We start from the raw sequence: 6,471 nt of genomic DNA, 5'->3' as shown, positions 1-6,471 counted from the left end.
TCTTGAGGAAGCTGCCCAATGACCGCTTTCCCTTCCATCCGGTGGATGGCTCTGCCTCTGCTGCACCCTGGGAAACGAGCCCTCTTTTCCTGCAAAACACAGAGATAAGATGATCATTCAGTGTATAAATATATCACTTGTATTGATGTGGCATTTTGTATTACTAAACTACACAAAGAAACAGAACAAGGTACCTTTCGTGCCACCTGTTCCACTTCGATCTTCACTCTTTCTTTGATGTCTGGGACATTCTCTGCTCTTACTGTATGTAGTCAGTCTTAAATCTAGGATCAAGGAACAAAGTAATGTCCAGTAGCTCCTGTGTGGCTGGATCTCTGTATTTATCTTCAATGTAGCCAAGAGCTCTTGACTTTATTTCCTTGGTAAGATCTGTGTCCCCATCACTTTCAGTCAGGGTTGATGTTCTCAGGAGATGGAGAACTGGCTTCACCAGACAGGGCATCTGTAGACTCCTGAAGAGGACCAAGGGCATTGTTTATTGATTCAAAGACATCTGTGTCCTTGAATCAACCTGCCAAGTGGGGACCAGGTGATGTGTCTTCTTGTCTTCAGACAGAACCTGAGACAACGCCTTGCTCTGCTCCAACACCCTCCCAATCATGTGTTGCCTTGAGCCCCATCTTGTCGGACACTCTGTAATCAGTGAGTGCTCAGGTAAATGGAATTCTTGCTGTGCCTTTTTCAGTACCGTCTTCTTTTTCCAGCTATGGGAGAAGACACCAACCATCTTTTTGCAAAGTCCTGTTGCCCGTTTAACTCTTGCATCATCTTTAACAGCATTTTCTGGACAAACAAAGAACAAGAACATAAACATTAAATGAGCATTACAGGCTGACAATGTAATGATAATAATGGTAAACTGTGCAAGGCAGATTTTTCAGCAGGAGAACACTGTAAACCCAAACAGTACTACTAACTCATAAGCTTTATGGGTATATAAATCAAAACCAGCTATTAAGTAAACCCAACATTTAACCCACAGCTCATGAGCACAGGTGAGGGTTGGAACGTAGACCAACTGGTAAATTGAAAGCTTTGCCTTCCAGTTCAGCTCCCTCTTCACCACGAGGGTCCGGTACAACACCCGCATAGCTGCTGACGCTGCACCAACCCTCCTGTCATTCTCTTGCTCAAGATACTTTAAATGCCTCAGCTGGTGCAAAGACTCGCTCCCCAACCAGAGAGAGCAATCCACCGTTTTCCAACAGAGAACCATGGCCTCAGATTTGGAGGTGCTGACCAGATCCCACCTCAAAGAAGCCAACAGAACCACATCGACTTCAAAAAGCAGAGATCCTGTCCATGAAAATTACAAACAGGACTGGAGACGAGGGGCAACCCTTGCAGAGGCCAACTCTCACTGAGAACGTGTTCGACTTTGTGCGAAATATGTGGACAAGCTCTCACTTTGTTCAGACAGATACCAGACAGCATGTAGTAACAGCCCCCGAACACAATACTCCTGCAGAACCCCACATGAGACCGACCCCCTGTGGAACACGATCATAGGCCTTCTCCAAGCCCACAAAACACATGTAGACTGTGAAGGACCAGAAACAGCCAGGAACTCAGATCAAGGAAGTGATAATGAATCTGAAAACCCCTCTGAGCCTGAAAGAAAGACATTTGTAATCAGAGGAAGACTGATGGGCACAGGTCAGGTTTAAACTCAAATTAATCTAAAGACAAGAGAGTGACTGATAAAACAGTGCATAGCTGCTCTGAGTGTGGTAACAGGTTTAAACAGAAACAGGGCCTCATCAGACACAAGGTAGTTCACACAGGAGAGAAACCCTTCAGCTGCTCTGAGTGTGGTAACAGGTTTAAACAGAAACAGGGCCTCATCAGACACAAGGTAGTTCACACAGGAGAGAAACCCTTCAGCTGCTCTGAGTGTGGTAACAGGTTTAAACAGAAACAGCATCTGATCCCTCACATGTTAGTTCACACAGGAGAGAAACCCTTCAGCTGCTCTAAGTGTGGTAACAGGTTTAAACAGAAACAGGGCCTCATCAGACACAAGGTAGTTCACACAGGAGAGAAACCCTTCAGCTGCTCTGAGTGTGGTCAAAGGTTTAACCAGAAACAGCATCTGATCCCTCACATGTTGGTTCACACAAGAGGAAAACCCTTCAGCTGCTTTGAGTGTGGTGAACGGTTTAAATGTAAACTGAACCTGATCAGTCCCAAGGTAGTCCATACAAGAGAGAAACCCTTCAGCTGCTCTGAGTGTAGTAAAAGGTTTAATCGTAGATTGAATTTGACTTCACACATGTTGGTTCACACAGGAGAGACACCCTTAGGGTGAGGGGTATACTACGAAGCAAGATTTTATGTTTATGTTTATTTATTTGCACAATTTAAAGAAAATACCAAAAAAAAGAGCAAAGATAAATAATATAATGTGCAGGAAGAGGCAGAAAACTCAGAGAGCTTATTTGAAGCCTCCAGCCAAATAGTGTTGTAATATCAAAAATGAATTTAAAAAATACTAAGTTGACACATATAAAGACAATAGTTGATAAAAAATAAAACAACATAAGAATATACAAAATTACCAATTAATATAAATACAGTTATTACATCAACAGAATTCAAAAGTACAACATGTGAATATGATGTGTATGGACACCTACTCTATGAGTATTTGGTTGAGCATGATGAGTATATTAAGTAACAGTAGTTAAAAGTTTTTTCAAGCATCTTTTATAACATTTTAAAGATTAACAGTTTTTCACTACATGGGAATAAATATTCTTAAATTTGCTGAATCCTGAAACGTATCAAGAATTGACTTCTACAACTAAAACATTCAGGAGGATGAAGAATTAAAGTTTGATGAGTTGAATAAGAGTGGACCTGTGAATTTAATTTGAAGTAAGACTTGAAGTGATCAGGGATATTCCCTTCATGTTGTATTTTATATAAAAAAACACATATTTGAGAGATATTGATGTTATAGATGTTAAGAAGCTGGAGTTTCTGAAACAAAGGAGCAGATGTAGACGTGTGGCTTCCATCCAGTTCATAACAAAACGTTTCTGAAGGAGCAACATTTTATGGAGAGTCATAGGAAAGTACTACCCAAAACTATATTACAATATGAAAGATATGGATAAATGAGGCTGTAATAAAGAGTAAGGAGATAGTTTGTGGTAACAAGATGACTAATCCTTCTTATAATACAGAGAGATTTATTCGTTTTTCTGCTAACCCAATCCATTTGTTCTTTCCAACTCAGATTCTCATCAACAAAAACTCAGAGGAATCTAGAAGCTGATACCTGAGGCATCTCAACAGAGTCAATATGAATTTTAGACAAATCTTAGTGTATTTTTTTTACCACTAAAAATTATAAAAATTAGATTTTTTAATATTCAAAGATATTTTATTTAACCTGAACCAGTTTACATAGGCAGATAAACCAATATTAGCATCCCTCATCAACAAGTTAAAATGTGTGTAGGAGAGAACTAGAGTTGTGTCATCTGTAAACATTATTGGTGAAACAACATTTGAGGCATTGAACAAATCATTTATATAGATTAAAAATAATAAAGGTCCCAAAATGGACCCTTGTGGGACACCACATGGTAGTCTGGCTTTGTCAGAGTAGGAACCCTCAACACAAACAAACTGGCTTCTATTGCAAAGATAACTGTCTAACCATTTATACGTTATATAATGAAAAACATGTTTAAACAACTTCTGCAATAAAATATGATGACTGACTGAATCAAATGCTTTTGAAAAGTCTAAAAAAATACTGCAAGCATATTTGTGATTATAAGAGCAGAGGTTATTTGGTCAGTGAGGTGAAGCAGGGCCATATAAGTGGAGTGATTTTTCCTAAAACCATACTGGTGTTCATAAAGAATTGAATTTGAGTCGAGATAAAAAGAAATTATTTTGTATACATGTTTCTCTAATATTTTTGAAAAGCAAGGTAAGATAGATCTTGGTCTATAATTATTAAAAGAGCATGGGTCATCTGCTTTAAACATTGGAATAACTTTAACAACTTTTAAATCCTCTGGTACAATCCTGATGCCATGGACAGAGAACATGAGCAAGTGGCTGCAGTATTGACTGCTTCACTTGTTTAACAATGAGTGCAGAAATATTGTCATGTCCAGGTGAAGATGTTTTTAACTCATCAATTATTTCACGTATTTCTTGAATTTCAGGCAGCTTGAAAGAAGACATAATGGGAAAAGTTCCTGAAATAAGTGGATTTCCTAAACTGGCAGAAATGTTACTGGTTAGTTCCTGACCGATAACAACAAAACAATCATTCCATTTTTGAGCTTTATCAAATGGATTATTGAAAACATTCTCATTATCCTTAAAGACTGAAGGTAATAGTGATGTGTCGGTCGCAAACGATCCGGCTCTGAGAGCCGGCTCTTTGAAGTGAACGACAGGAGTCGGCTCCTGACTGGACTGGGAGCCGTTTTTGTTTTTTTTCTCTTGTCTTTTTCTGTTAAAGCCTCACGTGATTGGTCAAGACATGGTGGCGTCTTGACCAATCACGTGTCTACATTGAATAGAACGGGAAGGGGAGGGGTTACAGACACACAGCACAGTGAGCACCAACAGGAGGGAGACGAGAGGGAGAACGTGCGTGACAGACAGAGAACACACTGGAAAGGTGAGAAAACGAGTGACTGCAGAAAACACAGAAAACTTTAGACACAGTTCAACGGCATAGACTGTTCAAAAGCAGAGTGTAGACTGTGCAAGGTGACAGTGTCATCAATCAGGGTCCACAAATAGACCTGAAAAGGCACATTAAAACTGTCTGTGAAGGATCTCAGTCATCCAGGTCATGGTATTAGAACTGTTTATCCATCAGTGCAATAAGTGAAGAATAAAGACAGTGAAGGGAACCTGCTGTTAATGAAGGGGTTTAAAAGTTTATAAATGATATACAGACAATCAGAGATTGGATCTATTTGTCTAATTGAGATGAGTCTTGTTTTTGTACTTTATAATTCTTTTTTTAGACCACTGCTCTGTGTTGAGTATATAAATAAAGCCTTATGAATAATAAACATTTGATAGAATGTATGTTTTTTTACATTAGTTACTCATTTTACCTAATTTTAGGTCATACATTAATTTAAACAAGAACAAATGTGAGGAGCCACTCAGGAGCCCAAAGAGCCGGCTCTTTGAAGTGAGCCAAGACAAAAGAACCGACTCTCTGAAAAGAGCCGGGATTCTCATCACTACCCCCCAGTCCACAAAGTCAGACTCCGCCCCTTGGTTTGCCCCCCCAGTCCACAAAGTCAGACTCCGCCCCTTGGTTTGCCCCCCCAGTCCACAAAGTCAGACTCCGCCCCTTGGTTTGCCCCCCCAGTCCACAAAGTCAGACTCCGCCCCTTGGTTTGCCCCCCCAGTCCACAAAGTCAGACTCCGCCCCTTGGTTTGCCCCCCAGTCCACAAAGTCAGACTCCGCCCCTTGGTTTGCCCCCCCCCGTCCACAAAGTCAGAATCGGCCCCTTGGTTCGCCCCCCCCCCAGTCCACAAAGTCAGACTCCGCCCCTTGGTTTGCCCCCCCAGTCCACAAAGTCAGACTCCGCCCCTTGGTTTGGCCCCCCAGTCCACAAAGTCAGACTCCGCCCCTTGGTTTGGCCCGTCAGTCCACAGAGTCAGACTCGGCCCCTTGGTTGCCCCCCCCCCCAGTCCACAAAGTCAGACTCCGCCCCTTGGTTTGGCCCGTCAGTCCACAAAGTCAGACTTCGCCCTTGGTTTGGCCCACCAGTCAACAAAGTCAGACTCCGCCCCTTGGTTTGCCCCCCAGTCCACAAAGTCAGACTCCGCCCCTTGGTTTGGCCCGCCAGTCAACAAAGTCAGACTCCGCCCCTTGGTTTGCCCCCCCAGTCCTGAAAGTCAGACTCCGCCCCTTGGTTTGCCCCCCCCCCCCCAGTCCACAAAGTCAGACTCCGCCCCTTGGTTTGCCCCCCAGTCCACAAAGTCAGACTCCGCCCCTTGGTTTGCCCCCCCAGTCCACAGAGTCAGACTCCGCCCCTTGGTTTGCCCCCCCAGTCCACAAAGTCAGACTCCGCCCCTTGGTTGGCCCCCAGTCCACAAAGTCAGACTCCGCCCCTTGGTTGCCCCCCCCAGTCCACAAAGTCAGACTCCGCCCCTTGGTTTGCCCCCCAGTCCTGAAAGTCAGACTCGGCCCCTTGGTTGCCCCCCCCAGTCCACAAAGTCAGACTCCGCCCCTTGGTTTGCCCCCCCAGTCCACAAAGTCAGACTCCGCCCCTTGGTTTGCCCCCCCAGTCCACAAAGTCAGACTCCGCCCCTTGGTTTGGCCCCCCAGTCCACAAAGTCAGACTCCGCCCCTTGGTTTGGCCCGTCAGTCCACAGAGTCAGACTCGGCCCCTTGGTTGCCCCCCCCCCAGTCCACATAGTCAGACTCCGCCCCTGGCTCCGCTCGTCTCA

The sequence above is a fragment of the Notolabrus celidotus genome, chromosome 1, assembly GCF_009762535.1.
Source record: "Notolabrus celidotus isolate fNotCel1 chromosome 1, fNotCel1.pri, whole genome shotgun sequence".
Classification (NCBI taxonomy): domain Eukaryota; kingdom Metazoa; phylum Chordata; class Actinopteri; order Labriformes; family Labridae; genus Notolabrus; species Notolabrus celidotus.
The sequence above is the reverse complement of the archived record's forward strand: the minus strand, read 5'-3'. Positions refer to the sequence as shown.